This window comes from Stomoxys calcitrans, chromosome 5, assembly GCF_963082655.1.
Source record: "Stomoxys calcitrans chromosome 5, idStoCalc2.1, whole genome shotgun sequence".
Taxonomy (NCBI): Eukaryota; Metazoa; Arthropoda; class Insecta; order Diptera; family Muscidae; genus Stomoxys; species Stomoxys calcitrans.
The window spans coordinates 21,504,651-21,525,567 of NC_081556.1; the positions used below are offsets into that span (position 1 = coordinate 21,504,651).

The window sequence follows — 20,917 nt, forward strand, 5'->3', positions numbered from 1 at the left end:
TGGATACTACTAGAGCAGACAAATGAATGTGGGATTTAAATGTTCTTAGTTAAGGAAAAAACAGGTAAAGAAAGGCATAATCGGGCGGTGGCGACTACATAATATATATACCTACCGCTATATCTAAATGTGGAATTATATACCACGAGCAACGATTGTGAACATCTTTACCGACAGTAAAATTTCCAAAAGGGCAATAACAACCGGGACGGTAAGGTCACGAACAGTCTTGCAGTGTAAGAAGGAGATTAACGCCTTCTCTGAGGATGCCAAAATTCCCATGGTTTGGGTGCCGGGCCATAACGGAGTGAGGAGAAATGAAAGGGCTGACGATTTGGCGGTGAAGGCCAGAGGACTGCTGTCAATAAACTTGGTTAACCCGAAGCCTTTCGGGTCGACGCAGTCCGAGTTAAGAGAGTGGACGACGAATGCGCATGCAACATTGTGGAACAGCGAAACGGCCGGTAGGACGGCGAAAATTCTATGGGGGGATCCAGATCATGAGAAGACGATGCTATTACTGGAAGGAAGCAAGAAGAAGGTCAGTAAAGCTTTTGGTATAATAACGGAACACATAGGACTACGAGCTCACTTATGGAAAATCGGTGCGGCAAGTGATAGCATATCTAGACGTTGGAGCTTTTCGTTTGTCATTGCCCGGCTTTCGTGTCAAACAGATAACGGCACTTAGGTGGACACACTATACCAGACATGAACCAACTTAGGGTAGTGGTATTGAAAACTATTAAGGATTTTATAAGTAGCGCGGAATTCCTAACTTAAAATTTTCTTTTTAGGGGTTACTTTATAGTTTTTAGAGCGCACAACAAGCCGATTACTGGCTTAGGTGTATGTCCATAGTGACATGGGGCGGATTAATATCTGCACCTTCTTTTCAACCTAACCCAACCTAAACAAATGCAAATAATATGTAAAGCGTCGCACAGTGTTGCTAAATCAAAATATCTTGGAAATAATTCTTTCACTTTTGAACGCATAGAAATAGGGACACGAAACTTAACATTGTCAAAGTTGAGGTGTTTTCCAATGAGTATACAAAATTTGACCCTAGGACTATAGTAGCGAATCCATGGGGATCAGAGGCTGATTCAAATGCAAATTGCAGATTTTGCCCATGAGCATTCCACTATGGAACAGGGGCAAACTTCTCACATATCAATGAGTGCTGTCGGATTCAATTTTAAGCTCAAAGACAAGCGACCTCTTTTTTATAGCCGAGTACGTATGGAGTGACGTAGTACGACACCTCTTTGGAGAGAAGTTTCTACATGGCATAGTACCAGCATTAGGAGGGGAAATCACTGAAAAAAAAATTTCTTACCAGGATTCGAACCTAGTCGTTCAGCGTCATAGGCGAACATGCTAACCTCTGCGCTACGTTGGCCTCCAGAGGCTGATCCATGGGGCTTGAAAGTTGGTCACCTCGAGCATGTCAAATTTTAAATTGCCTAGCAAACAGTCATTTATAGGCCGATCAGCGTGATTCTTTTTTTTTTTAAGATAGAGCTTGTCAAACTCTAAACATGCTACAATGTTTAGTATATCTCTAAAAATTTTAGGAGTAATTGGATTAACAACAATTTTGTTTTGAAAATTGTATTCAAGGTATCGTCGCAATTTCGAAATTGTGGGACTATTTGTGAAACGATTGACATTTTTTGCATCGTTAGGTTAGGTTAGTTTTAAGTGGCAGTCTGCCATCATAATTTCGTTCATTGCGATACCACAGGAACAGAAGAAAGAAGACCACTTCTAGTTCCCACCTTTGAACCATCCAGCTAGCTTTAAAAGGCCCAATAAATTTTGAATCTTCACATCCTCTATATCAGACAGGTTCTCAAAGAAATGAGAACCTAAAGTGAAACTCCTTCCCTGGGATGTCTCTGTGGCCCGGCACCCAGAACAGGTGAATTTTAAACTGTTCAGCCATCTCGTTGAGAGATCTGCGACAGTCGAGGGCAGTTTTTGTGTTCAGAAATACGTTCTCCAGGAATTTAATGGCTGCCTGAGAAGATATTTATGACAATCATCGTTATGACATTATATCTTAGCCATTCCACCACTTCCTTATCTGCAAGGATCTCCGCTTGATACACATTGCAGTGGTCGGGTAACCTTTTCGATAGGACCAGTTCCAGATCTTCGTCTAGTTTGGAACCATCCGTATAGAAGTCTCTGTAGCTTCTATTACCAGGGATATCGTAGTTCCCATCGGTTCTATCAGGAATAGTGGTACTGTACTTTTTATCAAAAAGCGGCTCAGGTAGGCTTTAATCCACAATGCCTAGAACATCGGATATTGTATCAAGGATAACGCAGTGTCCGAAGCCAATATATGAACAAAGAGAAATCTCCTTTAATCTCACGGAAATTTGTTTAGCCACAATGTCCGGAGGCATTACATGTAGCATTAAATTCAGAGACTCAGATGGTGTCATCCTGAGTGATGCACAAATAAGCCATCTTTTGAATCCGGTTGAGTATTGAACAGTAGGTGCACCTTTGAAGCGCCGTCCACCAGACCACAACACCATATAGCATTATAGATCTGGCAATTGCAGTACATACCCAATGCATAATGCGCAGTTTAAACCCCAAACTTTTTTCAATGGCTCTCTTGCAGGTGTATAGGGCTTGTCCTTTCCAAAATGTTGGATTGAAGTTCGATTCCCAGGTTTTCGCTTTCTGTAAATCGAACATGCTGCCCTGCCAAGGAGACAGGTTCCACTGTAGGCAACTTGTATCTCCTGCTGAAAAGAACTACTCCTGTCTTGCACTTCGCTTCACTTCACTTCGCTGTTGCACGTAGAGCTTCCCGAAGTATATCTCTTAGAGTGCTGGTGTATATCTCTATCCGCAATTGCCACGTTATCACCATACACGACCATTTTTACACCTTGTTCTTCCATAGACAATTTAGGGACAGATAAGAGAACGCTGCAATAAATAGCTACTCTATATTAAAAATAATTCACAGCATTGTTGTGTATTGACAAAGCTTATAACAAAATGCACAAATCTATAATAGAGATAGTGTTAATGAATAAAGTTGCAGTGAACAGTGTGATGTTTGCATTATAATTACGGTTCTGAGTTTGATATCAGGTTTTTGATATCAGCTCAACATCTCCATGAGGAATCAATTTAATGCTTCTCTCAATTCCAGTGTTTAATGGATTTTTGCATAGACTAGAAGGGAATGGAACCAAGGTTATAGTGGACAACAATCTTGAAATTATTTACACTAGCATTTCTTCTGATCACATACCGGTGCCACTTAATGGTGCTCTCAGAAACACAGCCTTGGACCACGTAGATAAGCATTAGTGTGAATGCTAAGAAATGGTAGGGTTTATACATACATACCATACACTTACCACATGTTCCATACATTTTTATTTATAATAAAAAATCTTTCAGCTTCATCATCTTGATGGCATAAGACAATTTTCTTGCTTAAAGGGTTGTGTATTTTTCCATATAAATTGCCATCATGTGTTCACATTTGTACAATTAAAATGTGTTGTAATATTTTATTGACCCACTTCATTTAAATGAATTGATTGTATGGAAAGGGGCAAACAGTTGTTTCGTAATTATTATTGAAAAACGATGGGAGAAGCTATTGAATAAACATATTAATTGAACAAACTTTTTTTTGTATCACAAGTACTGATTGTTATTTAATGCATCAAATAGGATGGGGTGTAAAGACATGCTCCTTTACCATCATTTTTACAGAAATATTCATCAGGGACTCTAATAAAGATATACTTTCTTCTCTTTATCAGTCGATTTAGAACCTCTTTGTATGTCAGTTGAAAGAACTTTACTTTCATTTGCTTTAATTGGCCATTACAGAAAATTTATTCCTCTAGCATAACGTAGAATAGATGCCTAAGCACCTCGATTTTCTGCACCACTTCTCCAATATCGAAAGAACGTTAACTTCAAAATGAACAGGGCTAATCGTTTGGCTTCAATTCAATAACCGGTCAACATCAACGGCGCCTGTCGAAAGTACACAAACTTTCGAACCTGTGAAAGTAGCTGGTCGACATTTTGCACAAATACTTTTTATTGATCTATGTCGGTTGGGGCTGTAAATGAGCCATATCGATCCATGTTAAGAAAAATCCCACATATAAACCAATCTCCCGATTATACTTCTCGAGTCTCTACAGGAAACAATTCTTATCCGATTTGGCTGAAAGTTGAACATGGTGTTTTGGGCCTCAAATGAAAGATATTTTGTAGTTGAATACGATACATATATCAACATTTGGGGTCAAGACCTAGGGAGGTTTTGCACTAATACAAAAACCCAACCTCCCAACTGACACGAAGGCCTATGGGTGCAATATATGACTCTAATGAAATGGTCCTATTGTTTTTGGAATTGCAAAGAAGAAGGGCTGCTATTTCTAAAAAACGAACCAAGAAAAAGTTCACCGATTGGAGACATATGGCTCTCAATTGGAAGGGTATCAAACAGAATGCATATTTAATATTAAAACTTGTGTCTAGGGATCTAGAGGTCGACGGATTTCAAACCCCTTTCCCAAACAAGCATATTGCCCGATAATTAACTGATGACAATGAAATCGGAAGCCACAAAGTCCTTTGATAATAGACTGGCTGATCATTATGAAGTCATGAAATTTGGTACGAATGTCTTGTGTCATATTTAATATTAAAATTTGTGTCTAGGGATCTAGAAGTCAACGGATTTAAAACACCGTTCCCAAATAAGCATATTGCCCGATGATTAACTGATGACAATGAAATCGGAAGCCACGAAGTCCTTTGATAATAGACTGACTGATCATCATGAAGTCATGAAATTTGGTTCGAATGTCTTGTGTCATAGACACGTGATAAGTCGGGGTTTGGTTACATTCATACGGTTTTTAAAGTACTACGTAGGACGAAATGGTGAATGTTGATTCAATGTGAACTAAAGAGCGTAATGCAAAATCGCACCTTTAGTGCCAAAATTGGTATTATTTGATACTTTCTTTACGGATTGAGCTAGAGCTCTAAATTTGGATTGTAGGTGGGCAATTCCATTGTAACGGATTTTACATAGTTTCTAAAATATTCGAATAAATCTTCTGAAAAATATAAAGGGTGATTTTTTAAGAGCTATAGGAAGGTTTTTCGAACAAAAAAAAAAAAAAACTTAAAATTCAAAAAATAGCATGAAATCTTTTTTTAATCGATAGTATGGTTCATATAATTTAATGTTTAAAGATTTTTCATGCAAATGTTGACCGTGATTGTGCCTCATATAGTCCGTCCGTTTAGTCCAAGTTTGGAATACTCTTTCCAACATTACGGCCGGTATCTCACGAATAAATGCTTCAATGTTGTCTCCCCATGCGTCAATTGAAGTGGGCTTATCTGTATAGACATCAGCCTTAACATTGCCCCACAAAAAATAGTCTAAAAACGTTAAATCGCACGATCTAGGTGGCCAATTGGCAGCTCCCGATCATGAAATAAAATGTTCACTGAACTCACCTCTTAATAAGTCCATTTTTACGCGTGCTGTGTGACATGTGGCACCGTCTTATTGAAACCACATGTCATGCAAGTCATCCTCTTGCATTTTGGGCAAAAAAAGTTTGAAATAATCTCATGATAGCGCTCACCATTCACAGTTACGTTACCATTCCCATTATTTTTGAAGAAGTACGCTCCAATGATGCCACCAGCATATAAACCGCACCAAACTGTGACTTTTGCTGGATGCATTGGTAGCTTTTGCAATGCTTCTGGCTGATCTTCAATTCAAAATCGACAATTCTGTTTATTTAGGTACCCATTGAGTCAAAAATGAGAAAAAAATGAGCAAGAAAGAGCGCGCGGTAAAATTACCTCATATACGAAATTTAAATTCAATCGGATCAAAAATGCATTTTGCATAAAAATCCGGACTCTAATGATGATAAAATGAAGAATGTCATTGATCTGCTTTCGCGACAACAGACATCGGCACTTAGGTGGCGACAAAATAGCAGACTTGAACCGTCTTAGGGGCGTGGAATGGAAAGCAATAAGGGTATTGTGGTTGCCTATTGCGGCTCGTCAATGAATTATGTTTATATTATTTCACCCAAAAGGCAATGAGTCGCGCTAGTGACCAAGAAAATGAAGGATAAATTGATTACCGAAAGGGATTTTGTTGACAGCACGGAATTCTTGACTTGGATTTTTTGAGATCACTTTTTATTATTTAGGGCGCACATTAATCCATTGAATGACTTAGTGGCATGGACATACCTAACCTAACCTGATATAACTCATCTTCTGAGCCTCTAATCTTTGTGATTTGCTACGACTTTCAACATCCATTCATATTATGATCCAATAACCTAACTTAACCTAACCTGATGCAAATTATTTTCTTGAAACTCTGAAAGGAACAATTATTTGCGTTTTCTTATAACTTCCAACACCCATGTAGATAAGGATCCAATTTAATCGATATCCTGATATAGCTCTCATATAAACCCATCTCCCGATTTGGCGTATTAAGCCGCTAGTGTGCGCAATTATCGGTTTGGCTTACATTTTAAGTATGTTATTTTGTTATGACTTCGCTCAGATAAGCTTCATATCGATCCATAACCTTAAGTGCGATTCAAGATTCGGCCCGGCCAAACTTTGAGCGCTTTTACTTCTTTTTTATAACTCCAATCAAATTTACTATCTGATACTCTGAACCATATATAAATATACATATATATATATATATATATATATATACATTTTAATCGTTGCAGAGTTATGTGGACGTTTTACATTCACGGTGAGTGTACACCGCCTAACCATAGTGAGGACAATGTAGAAGTTTAAAGTATAGTTACATGGCTGAAGGATAATAAAGCAGCAGACACTGATGGGTTGGCAGCGGAGCTATTTAAAGACGAAGGTAACATACTTATAAGGCGTCATCACAATAGCTTGTTTACACTCAGCTTATTGGAATAATTTGGAGTATGTGCCATACAGAGAGCAATGAGTCTCCATTCTAACAAGGAAAGGAAGAACTTGTTAATTTAGCTCCTCAGGCAACAGCTAATTCTCACTTGGATTCCCTGTCATAGAGACTTGTCAGGAAATGAGAAAGCAGACGAACTTTCTCTTATGAACTCCAGAAGATGGCAATCAGAAAAGGCGCTGGGAGTCTTAGTATCTTGGCCAAGAAAAGACCAAGTGGGATAAGACTGATAAACTTAAGTGTTTCAAAAAAATACTTGGCTACAATACAACCTTCGAGTAAGCTCATAGTTTCCCCAATCAGCCTGACTCGACGTAAACTGTTAAGACTTATCACGGTGCTGACTGGCCACTGTTCCTGTAATGAAATGTAGAATCAAAGCTCTAGGTATTCTTTTGAATGACGACCTTGCCTGGAGTAAGGTCTGGGCGATATGGTTCAAATTTTTGATGAATCGTATATAGCAACTATTAGAGTATAACGAGACATCAGCCATCACATGAGCCTTACATGGGTTAAAAGCTACCACGTTAACCAAACAACGCCTACATGGGCTAGGTCATGTTGTGAGTTTAGAAGAGGATGCCTTAGAAAGTCATATGAATCCACTACTGCTCCTGTAATTAAATGTGTTGAGAGATTAAAAGAATATGTCTTAGAAAGTCATATGAATCCAACACTGATGGAAAATCTGAAATGACTAAGATCAAGTGGAGTGCAATATTTTGTAATTTGGTGTTAGAAATTGGAATAGAATCACACACAACGGAATCCAAACTTTATGTATTCGATACTAGAATTCAGCACTTAATAGCGGCCAACAAGGTAAGTACACTATCTAATACAACATTGCTCCTATCTTTTATTTCCTTTTTTATTGTTTTCCTAATTTTTTATTTTATTTTAATCACTTCCAATCACTTCGTTTTTTTATGTTCGCAAATAATTAAGCCATTAACTTTCGTGGGAAAGAAAATGTATACAAATATCAACAGAACTTTCCATGAGAACATTTTTATTTACTCTCTTAACATTAATATGCTATAACTTTTGGTAAAGTGCAGCAATATTTCAAACCTCATACTGTGCCTATTTATATTTTTATTAGCATTTCCCAAACATAAATTGTTATAGCTGATTTGTTTCGCATGAAGCGTGTGAATAATTATTTGTTTACATTTTCTTTTAAACCCAAGACTTGAAAAATTCCCTCAAATATTAAACATTTCACAATTTTGAACGCATCAGTGATAGTATAAACTTCTAATATGCCACAAATAACACGAGTATTACACTCAAAAAATTTTGAACCTCAACACTAGTTAAAATGAACTAACTTTGGGAAATATTAAACTTTCTATGGGATTAAAGAATTACGTGCTCGCTACGAGTTTAATAATTTCATAACAGTTACGAAATAGATTTTACTATTAGTTCACTTTTTACTTACCAATGGCAAAATATGAACTAACAAACATTGAAACTGAAAAGTAAAATTATTACAAAATATCGCTTTTTCTGAACTATTCAAAGCATTCAATTGGAGATTGGTGGACTCGTCTTATTTACATAACCGAGTTCCGTCTGTCTCCCACCCCCACGCTATCAATTACTCACCTGTTATGGAGAAGACAAATTTCGTATGAAACTTCGCAATTATAAATTAATTTAGGATTTCGGTGTAAGGTATTTGATAGTAGAAGACGAATTTAATTTCCAATTTTGTAACCAGTATCGGTGGTCGCCGGTTCATATATACCACCCATGGTAATATGGAGTTCAAATTAAAGGAATTTGGGAGTGAAGCACGAATTTGATATCCATATTTGAGTCGAATTGATACTCATACTTTTCGGTAAATTTACAACGCAGGCATTCAGCGTCATATGCGGACATAGGGTACTGTGGCACGAATTGGATATCCACATTCAAGGCGAAATGGAAGAAATTTGGGAATAGAGCACCAATATGATATCCACATTTGGGCGAAATATCTGAAAGGCCGTACCAGCACCCCCAATGACAAAATAAAAGAGTGAAAGAAGGCGCAACGGAGCGGGCCCTGTCCAGCTAGTATACGAATAAAAAAATATCCTCTAGTTGCCCAATATAGTCTTTCAAGGTACCAATTACACAACCATTAGTAAAATGTCTTCCAAATGTCGTATTTTTGTCAAGACTACCATAGTTTTTGCCAAATTGCTTAATTTTAGCAGTCCCCGTTCGCCGTTGGTCGTTTTTTGGTACCAAAGTGTACGAATTTTGATGGATCATTTAGTCACCCATCATATATTTCCTTCTTGTACCTATATGCCAAATTCCAGACTTCTCGCTCCATCTGTAAAGAAAGTACCAAATGGTACCAAAATGTACGAGTTGTGAAAAGATTATTAAGTCACCCATAATATTTTTCCTACTTGTATCTGCTTAATTTCGTACCTCTAGCTCCAAATAAAGAAAGTATAAAATAGTACGAAATTTGGTACCAAAATGTTCTAATTGTGTACAAAGTTCACCCATTTCGTTTCTTTTTGGTACTTTTTTCGTACCTAAATGTACAAATTTCCAAAAACTCTTATCACCCAATTAAGTTTGCCAAAGTGTACCCAAGTTCAAAAATTCAAAGCTCTCGTTCAATTTACAAAGAAAGTACCAAATAGTTCCAATTGCGGTACTAAACTTACTATTTCTCCCACTTCTTGTCCGATTTTCCAAAATTTTTTTACATACTATTTTTTCGGGACTCTCTTTAATTTGAGCCCAATAACATAATTCTAGCCCTTTCTGTTCACGCTGGTCAAATATGTACAATTTCGTACTTTTTAGTACCGTAACGTACGAATATCACCAACTCCAGCCTTATCCCGTGCCTATCACCTAAGACCAACATTCGTGCAAAATTTCATGATTCTAGCTTTAGCCATTTGGGCCGGACGATGTTCAGTCAGTCAGTCAGTTTTTAACTATTTCATCTTTACTCATGAAAAGTTAATTTTATTTGTACAAAGTTATTTTTTTACTTTTTACGAATTTTTAATTAAATGTGAGTACAGAGCTTGAACTTACGTATATTATGCAATCAACTCATATTTATGGTAAGCATTTTCCTGAGTGTAGGACTGTGTACCTTTAGGTAAAATTATAACAAATAGTGCTAATTTACTCTTGTCAATTGGGGATTTTTGATAGAACTGTTGCCATGTTAGATCTTACTACCAATACCGACTGTTTGCCCATTCATCTCTCTCTCTCTCTTTCTCTCTCACACTCTTTGCTTATCGGTTAATTTGTTGGCGAATTACTTATGGGACATTTTCAAAAGTTCAGTTCTATCAGAGTTTTACTGAACTTTTTGTTTCGTCTCGAAAATTTGTAACGTCATCATTATTAGACATTGAAATAGAATTCGCAGTAATACTCAGAGATAACGATGACTTTCATTTAAACCAAATACATTAAATATTTTATGCCATTGTACAGTTAGACTGCCTCCTTCTGGTAATCACCAAGTAATAATAAAAATGATCGTCATTAGTTTTGTCTTTGATGGATGTGATTGAAAATTGCAATGGCAATCACGAGAATTGAAACTATTGAAATGTTATAGTATATATTTATATATGTTTGATATATTACAAAATTTTAATTAAAATGTAATTTGTTGCTCGTGCGACAAATTTTCTTAATACCGAATGTTGATGTATTACCATGTGATATCAATGAAAGTGATCTTATGTGAGGTTAATTAAAAAGTGTGACTTTAAATTTGGTGTTTTTCTCATATATTTAGCATAATCACCTGAATGGAAATAACAAACATAAACTCTTAATTATAATAATGCCACGGAATTTAAGAATAATTCATTATGGATCGCCTTGATTAGGTGATTGGTGAGAACTGAGACCAAATTGATCACATTGTGCACCCGTCTACGCGTAGCGAGAAACGTACAATGTGACACTGTACGAAAGCTGGAGGTTGAAAAACTGCGCAATTGAAAACCATTGTCTACTCCATGGTACTTTACTTTAGATGGCATTTGTTTCACTAGACGAACGTAGAATAAATTTCTAAGCGCCTCTATCTTTTGCGCTCCTTTGCCAATATCTGATATCAAATTTCGCGATGTACTTCAGCACTTAGGTTAGGTTGAAAAGAGAGTGCTAGTAATCGGGTTGTTGTGCGTTCTAAAAACTAAAAAGTAACCTCTTAAAAGAAAATTTTAAGTTAGGAATTCCGTGCTACCTACAAAATCCTTAATTGTTTTCAATACCACTCCCCTTAGTTGGTTCATATTTGATATTGTGTCTCCACCTAAGTACCGGTATTTGTTGGACAAAGGAAATGCTCCAACGTTTCATCATATTCCCCGCATGTCCTACACATGCTATCACTGTTCGTGACCTTACCGTCGTGGTTGTTATTGATCTCCGCCTGCAGGACCGTATTATGGTCAGGCAGTCTAAAACAGATCTCATTCCCTGGGTTCTCAATGTAAAACCCAGGCCCACCCCTCTAGCTTTGTGTAACATGATCTTTCAAATGGCACTACTTGGGTTCCGTCTATCCACTTCGAACTCAAGGTTCATCTCAGGTATCCGACCGCAAACCTCTTCCCTTCCTTCCAGGTTTCCTATCGTCGCCTCGATTATACCGCGATGGTATGAGCTGCTCCCATCCTCAATCCATTCTCCCATCGCCTTAAGTCTAATCGCCGCAGTGGCTGCCTCACACTTAATCTGTATGTCAATGGGTGGGATATCTATTGTAGAATAGTCTCCAGTGCTCTAGTAGGCTTGGTCGTCATTGCATTGCCTATGCCAAGACAACATGTTCTCTGAACCTGTTGTATGGTCCTTATGTTGCACTTTTTCTCCATAGCAGTCCACCAAACTACTGAGGCGTAAATAAGTATTGGTCTAATCACGCTGCTGTAGAGCCAGTGGACTATCCTAGGATTGAGACCGCATTTCGAGCCTACGGCCCGTCTACTGAGCCTTCTCAGTAATTCACCACTTAGTCTTTCCATCGATGTTGTGGTCTTCTTCTTTTGCGTCCCATGCAAAATCCGTACTTCGGTACAAAAAGCCTTTCTGTAAAAACCCATAATACTACAAGGAGTGCTGCAAATGCTACCGGCGCACAGTGGAAGAATATCGAAAAAAACTAGCAAAAAATATGCCGTGTTAGAACGGTAGGCTCCTAAAGTGGGTCACCTCGGCATTTGGAATTGTTCGGGCTGCCAAATTTTCATTGTGATTTCAAAATTCTTTTTTTTTTTTTTGCTGGATAGTGCAAGAAAATCCCTACAAAAAAGTATGCTTGAAGTATACAATATCTCCCATGGTTTCGGGGATATACGAGTTTTAATTTTTATTTGCTGAAAGTTTGCCCAAGACTGGCTTCGTATTTTGCAATTTACAACAGCATATGTCGTTCGATTTTCCTCTAGGACGCATAGTTTAGGAGATACAGCCATTTTAAAGTTTTCATGTGAAAATTTGAAATTTTCGATGGAGTCGCGAATTATGGCCCATTTCCCTCTATGACGCATGGTAGGGAAATGGGCCACTTTTAAGTTTTCATGCGAAAATTTTAAATTTTCGGTGGAGTCACGAATTAAGGCCCATTTCCCTCTAGGACGCATAAGCAGGTTAAGTTCGAAGATAAGCTATATCGGACTATATCTTGATATAGCCCCCATATAAACCGATCGGCCGATTTGGGGTCTTAGGCCCATAAGAGCCACATTTATTATCCGATTTTGCTGAAATTTGGGACAATGGGACAATGTTAGGCCCTTTGACGTCCTTCTTTAATTTGGCTCAGATCGGTCCAGATTTTTATCCGATTTCTCTGAAATTTGAAACATAGGGTAGTTTAAGGCTTCCCGACATCTGACCCGATTATGGTCCAGATCGCACTATATTTAGATATAGCTGCCATATAGACCGATCTGCAGATAAAGGGTCTAATGCCCATAATAGCTTTATTTTTTAAGCGATTGCGCTGAAATTTGAAGTAGTGAATAGCTTTGGACCTTCCAACATAGGACTCAAATATGGTTCAGATCGGACTATATTTAGATATAGCTGCCATATAGACCGATCTGCCCATAAAGGGTCTGAAGCCCATAAAAGCTTTATTTTTTCACCGATTTCGCTGAAATTTGAAACAGTGAGTTGATTTGAGCCTCTTGATATCCTAGCTTAATATTGTTGAGGTCGGACTATATTTAGATATAGCTGCCATATAGGCAGATATGCCGATAAAGGGTCTGAAGCCCACAAAATGCTTTATTTTTTATCGGATTTCTCTGAAATTTGAAACAGTGTGTGGTTTTAGACCTCTCGACATCCGCCCCAAATATGGTTTGGATCGGCCTGTATTTAGATATAGCTGTCCTATAGATCGATCTGCCTATAAGGGGTCTAATGCCCATAAAAGCTTTATTTTTTAACCGATTTCGCTGAAATTTGAAACAGTAAGTAGTTTTAGGCCACCTGCTTTCCGACCCAAATATGGTAAAGATCGAAAAGTATTTAGATATAGCGGTCATATAGACCGATATGCCGATTAAGGGTCTAAAGCTCATAAAAGCTGCATTTATTACCCGATTTTTTTGAAATTTTATCTACAAAATTCAACAGTGACTTATATTTATTAAACCACTCAATGTCCGTGCCGAATTTGGGTGTACATGTTATCCAATGTTCACCGGATTGTGCCGAAAGGGGGTTTCATATATGCCCGAGGTGGTGGGTATCCAAAGTTCGGCCCGGCCAAACTTAATACCTTTTTACTTGTTTGTTATTAAAATTGTTTTGTTTATAATGTTAAATGCTACGCTTAAAATAAGCATAATTGTCCCTTTACATTTAAGATACATTTATTCTACATTTACGGTACAGTTACGAGAGCATAACCAGGTGTTAAAAATAAAATAAACTTAACAATAAACAAACCATTTAATTTGATACATAAATACAAAGTCAATAGTATCACTAAAAAGGCCATACGTGTCGTATCACTTCATGTAAATTGTGTTAGGTATCCTTTGTTATTTTGGGAATTTTTATACACTGCCCCAAAGAAAGAATTGTCCGGATGACATATAACTCTTATAATGTATTGTTGGTAGCTTACACCTCTTTTTGAGTCACAATCACACATAGAAATTTATTATTATTGAAGTTAAGTAAATGAAACCTGTCTTTTAACTTAAATAGGAATTAAATTTCACACTTGGTGATAGCTTTTAACAATCGCATGGAACAAGCAGCACGTGTTAAACACATTCCGTTTAGAAAAATTATAGTTTCAAAATGCAAAATCCGTTTCATACATATGTGATCAGAAAAATATTAATGAAATTAAATACAACAAAGTGAAGAAAATTTGTTTACTTTATATTTTAATATGTTTGTTTACATTTTAATATATTAGTCAAAGAAAATAGATGAACAGTTATGAACAGTGTTGCCTCTCAAGAAATTTATTTTCTACCAAAATTTAAGAAAAATCCTACCAAACCCGTTCAAATCCTACCTAATGTTCTACAAGCCAAAAATGCGGTTTATGTTTTTATTTATACCCACCACTGAAGTTTTTATAATTTTTGATTCTATTTGCAACACACCAAATTATACATTTTCAACCTTACAACGTATGCATACTAGATCGTCGTAATAATAAGTTACATATATGTATACCATATATACCATCTAGCCATGTTTGTCCATCTGTATGTTGAAATAACTCTACAGCCTATAGTTCAAAGATGACCTGTATCTTGCTTTGGCGCCTTTTATACCGATCTCCCGATAAGAATTTTTGAATGTATAAAATCGTATTTTACCCCGATTGAGAACATATGTATATGCGTATTTACTGTCCATTTTCGCCGTAGCAGCGAGTTGCATAAACCCCTCAACATCTGAATATGGAACAGATCCGACTAGATTTGTATTTTGGTGCCATATAGCCCTATTTTCCGATTGAAAAGTCATTGAACGCACAAAAGCAGCATTTCTTACCCATCATTTACGAAATTTAGAAGTGATCCCTCGACACTCGTACCAAAAAACAGCAGCAAGTCATCTGAAAAACATGTAAAAAGGCTTTAAGTTCGTCCGGGCCGAACTTTGGATACCACTACCTTTCCTCAAAATCCGAGGAAAAATACATACCTTATGCCTCATAGCAGGTATATCAAAATATTTCCGATACCTATAATTACAAGTCATTGTTCAATTGTGTATAACAAAATATTGATTTTTTAAGTACCTATATCTAAAAATAAACCGATCTGAACCATAAAGGAAACGGATGTCGCTATGTGGCAGCTATACCCAAATCTGGACCGATTTGGGCCAAATTGAAGAAGGGCCTAACACAACTCACTGTTCCAAATTTCGTCGACATCGGATAATAAATGCGCCTTTTATGGGCCCAAACCCTTAAATCGGAAGACCGGTCTATATGGCAGCTATATTCAAATCTGGACCGATCTGTGCCATATTGCAGAAGTTTGTCGAGGGGCTTAACTTAACTCACTGCCTCAAATTTCGGCGACATCGGACAATAAATGCGTCTTTAAGGCCTTAAAACCTTACATTGAGAGATCGGTCTATATGGCAGCTATATCCAAATCTGAACCGATCTGGGCCATATTGAAGAAGGATGTGGAAGAACCTAACACAACTCACTGTTCCTAATTTCAGCAAAATTGGATAATAAATGTGGTTTTTATGGGCCTAAGACCCCAAATCGGCGGATCAGTCTATATGGGGGCTATATCAAGATATAGTCCGATATAGCCCATCTTCGAACTTAACCTGCTTATGGACAAAAAAAAAGAATCTGTGCAAAATTTCAGCTCAATATCTCTATTTTTAAAGACTGTAGCGTGATTTCTACAGACAGACGGACGGACATGGCTAGATCGTCTTAGATTTTTACGCTGATCAAGAATATATATACGTTATAGGGTGGGAAATGGATATTTCGATGTGTTGCAAACGAAATGACAAAGTGAATATACCCCCATCCTTGGGTGGTGGGTATAATAAGTGCACATGGTAGACATGGCAAGACCACACCTTCTACCAGCAATCGTTGTTGACGCTAACGACTCTCAACGACCAAATCATAAAAGTGTTTTTGCTGATGAGCATAAAATGATTGCTGGCCGTATTTGACATTTTGAGCAATATTCACGAGGGCTCACAATGACCGTATCTGAATAGAAGACACGCACACAGCTACCGTTCAAAGTTATGAGAGCTGAAATTAATTTGCATACTTTGTAATGGCTTGGGTAAAGAAACAAATGGAAATAAGTCTGTCACTTTTGAACAGACGAAGACAGACAGACAGCACATGCGTCACTGATAAAAGCAATTCTGATCAAAAAATAAAAAACGCAAGTGAGAAAAAACAACGGAGTATATCTATGCCGCTCAACAAAACTTGATGTCTCATTCTTATGCTTGCTTTGGCTTTATATGGCACTAATCTGACTGGTTTTCATTTGCAATCAAAAAAACAATGTCCGTCGATCAATTCGAAAATCACATCCACTGAACGATTAAAGTTAACTTTGTTTTTATGTGGCATGCGTTACAGACAATTGCTTTGGTCAAAGTGATATTTGTGCGTGTGTTTCAAGCTAACTTTGTTTTTATGTGGCATGCGATACAGACAATTGCTTTGGTCACAGTGGCTATTGAGTGTCAAATTTTGGGTCTCATGCAGTTCTCCGACTCGTAACAGTTATTGTCAATATTAAAACGTTATCATTTCAGAGGTCAGAACTTTTTCTCTGAGATTTGAAATTGTGAGACTCCTTGCAAAAGTATATATATAAACAAATAAACAGTGGCGACAAGAAGTGAAATAATTTTAAGTTATCCCCCACCATTCACCAATTGACTTGATATTTATATGTTGGCAAAACCTACCAAAATATGAGGTCAGCTAACAACCTACCAAAAGAATAAAAACCTACCAATTTTGGTAGGAACCTACCAAAAATGGCAACACTGGTGATGAATGATCGCGATTGAAGCACATTGAACCATTTCAAATGTTTTAAAATATAATGCAATTTTCGCGTTGCAATTCATCATGTTTAGTCATTGACATTGAAACTAGTTGTGATTATAAATCGCGCCATTCGAAAGATTATATAATAAAAAGATTAACAGAGCTGATAGCAGGAAAATCAAACAATGGTCGGCTATGCAATAATCAAGAACAAACTTGCAAGTATCTCAAATAGAACGCAAGACGAATCTTAATGTTTCATATTCACCCTACCACATTTTATTAAAACACAAGAAGACATTACCAATAGACCTCAAAAGTCTATAAGTGGTGCATGTATATTGGCTATTAGGTCACGAACTTGAAGTAAACAAATTTAATGAATAAACTAGGTTAGCGTGAAATATTTTGTAAAATTCTTTTCTTGTTAAAAAAAGTTCTGTATTTAATTCATTAAATATTGTTGTGCCTCTTAGTCTAAACATTTGCCTAGTAATAGAAAAGAAAACAAAAACAATAGAATGAACGAGGAATACTTGAATGTGTCGCGTCCCCTGCTTTATGCATTTAATCAGTCAAACTGATAAAAAATATACAATGACTATTAGAAAGGCGAAAAAGAAATTAAACAAAGTATACAAAATTCTAAACAATGGAAATAAATTTACTTTGCTCAATGGATGGATTCCCTCGTCGATTTTGTGTTCAAACATAGAAATGAGTTAAGAAAATGGAAAATAAATTGCACAGTATATTTAAAAGTCATGCCACTGTGGTGATTTTCTGAAATAGCAATATTTTGTAGAAAACGTATAGCTTAGGGAAATTATCTTTAATTTGGTGGCGGTAAACAGAATAATCGATTCATAATTTTTTCGGTTTGCAGAACTCTATGAGAATTCCTAAATATTATATCTATTATAATAAACAAGTAAAAGCGTGCTATATTCGGCCTGGCCGGATCTTATATACCCTCCACCATGGATTGAATTTTTCTTTCTTTCCCCGGCATCTGTTTTTAGTGCAACAATTAGTGTAAAATGTCAGCCTATACGAAAAAGAATTGCATCCTTTATGGGCTCAAGGAGTAAAATAGGGAGATCGGTTTATATAGACCGTTGCAGACCATATTTGACACGTATACTGCAGGTTATGGGAAAAGCCGTTGTACAAAATTAACCCCGAATCGGCTAATAATTACGCCCTCTATGGTCTCAAGAACTCAAGATCCCAGATCGTTTAATATGTCAGCTATATCAGGTTATGGACCGATTGGAATCATCATATTTAGCACAGTTGTCGGAAATCATAACAAAACACGTCATGCAAAATTTCAGCCAAATCGAATAAGAATTACGTCCTTTAGTGGTTCAAGAAGTCAAGATCCAAGATCGATCGGTTTATATGACAGCTATATCAGGTTATGGACCGATTTCAACCATACTTAGCACCATTGTTGAAAATCGTTACAAAACACTTCATGCCTAATTTCAGCCAAATCGGATATAAATTGTGCCCACTAGAGGCTCAAGAAGTCAAGACCCCAGATCGGTTTATATGATAGACCGATTATGGACCGATTTCAACCATACTTAGCATAGTTGGAAATCGTTACAAAACACTTTTCCAAAACACATGCCAAATTTCAGCCAAATCGGATAAGAATTGTTCTCAGTGAAGATCTATGATGAATACAACGTGAAGTGATATTCATTCGGGGGAAGTGACCGGTATACTCATTTATTCATTCTGTTTGAAACACCTTGACCCCATAAAGTATTTATCTATTGTAAGTCGAAGCGCATTACCAGTCGTCAGACTTAGAAATGAGGAAAAGGCGGATAAATCAGAGGGATGAAAAGTTCGTCCCCAGCCTTTAAACAGTCATCACAGCCGAATCGAGAGATGAGGATAGCGGGATGACGGCAGAAGTGATCGATGGCTTTGCTAAGCTCACAAGCAGACCGAGAAAACGATCGGGTACACAATAAAGTAGACAGAGGAGTGAGTACCAGCAGGCAATCTGGCGAAAGCGCAGTATGCTGGAAGGGATATAAATGACATTCCAAGCACTTCAACGGAAGCTAGAAAGAAAATCAGATGAGAAAATTGGATGAGCATAACACTGCCAAGACCCTGAAGAAGGAGAAAAGCTCCCCGCTTTTTAGTACTCTGGGAAGACCAAGCCAGCCCCCCAGTGTCCTGCGGAGGTAGACAAAGTCGAAGGTAGTGCGCACGGCCCCTGAGTCTTCATGGAGAACTGGGACGTCGGATACCATAGCCATCATGGAAGGAGAAGATGGTCGCAGAGAATGGTAAGGAGCCGCCCTCTTACGCTTGATTGGCAAGGAAGCATAACAGAGATGAGATGACTTATGTCCACCAGATCGTCGGTTTCAGGTGAGGAATTTGGTAATCGAACGGGTTATCGAACATGTGTTGAATTCTGAGGGGGTCTACCCTTACGAATTATGAGCTGCGAGTATAGAGGGGACATCTTAATGCTGCGCTTTGCGTCATCGGAATGTATTGATACCGCCAAAAAGCTCGTTGAAAGTATCCACTCCCTGGGGCGCAAATTACAAAGTCGACGTTTGTTGTTGTTGTCGTAGCAGTGTGTTATACACTGAGGTGGCAGCCCTTGCCGATGAAGAACTTCTTCGGGTCAATCCGGTACGTACAACCGACTGCCATGGGATTGACAAAGGAGACGGTCTTCATCAAGAATGTGGGTGGCGAAATCGAGAAGGAACGCATGTGGAAGTCTTAAACAAGCAAAACTAAGATTTGGTCATGGAGAAGTTGGAGGTTTTCCACAGGGAGGAGAAGGAGGAAGGAACTCTCCTTGTGCTGGGCATTGATCAAGTCTCCGTGACAAGTTTGGCTAAGACTAATGGCATGGCGTACTACGGGGCCATGGCCGTCTTTTTCAAGATTGGGAAGGTAGGATAGGCAAATATCCTCATATGGAGCCATTAGGCGGTGCAGTGGCGACACACTAGATACCGACTAACGATAACCTTACGGACAGTAAAATGGTCATAAGGGCAATAACAACCATGACGGTAAGGTCACGTACAGTTTTGCAGTGTAAGCAGGTTAATGCCTTCTCTGAGGATGGCAAAATCCGCATCGTTTGGTTGCCGGGTCATAACGGTGAAAGGGCAGACGATTTGGCGGTGAAGGCCAGAGGACTGTGCCAATCAACTTGGTTAACCCGAAACCTTTCGGGTCGACGCAGTTCGAATTAAGGGCGTGAAACAGACAGTTTCGCTGTGGAACAGCTGACCCCAAATGGGTCCATTACGTGGTACAGTTGCCATATTAATATATATAACGCCTATTTAAACGATCACATTTGATCGAATGCGATACAACATGGAGGGTATATAAGATTCGGCCTGGGTGAACCTTACTTCATCTCTTTTTCATCTATATTAAACAAGTTTTATTGTTATTTCAAAAATGATTGTTTAAAAGTTTTGAGGCATTTGTTTTTGCTAAAACTGTCTTTTAAACATAATATAAGAATCACTGTGCTATAATGTAACAATCACTGTGCATTAGTTTTGTTTCCATGTTTTGAATGTCACCTTATATGTAAATTAGGGTACCAGTTGCTTTTCCCTCAACTGTAGCCTTTTTTGCATTTCTTTGTTTCTTGAACATGTGCAGTTTTCGCTTTTATAAATTGCACACATTATATTTAATTTTGTATAATTTCAGTTTTCCTTGACACTCCTATACTGCAGGCATACATTTTTATTTATTTTTTTTTGATTGTTTGTTTGTTTGAATCACTTTCGTTAAAGTGATGCCATTTAATTAGCCACTGGTGTAGA

General features: G+C 37.6%; 1 protein-coding gene across 1 annotated transcript in view; it reads right to left on the minus strand.

Moving 5' to 3' along the window:
* Positions 1 to 20,917, minus strand: part of LOC106080877 (facilitated trehalose transporter Tret1-2 homolog) — a 58,238-nt gene that overhangs the window by 36,871 nt on the left and 450 nt on the right. The gene's annotated exons all lie outside the window — the stretch shown is intronic.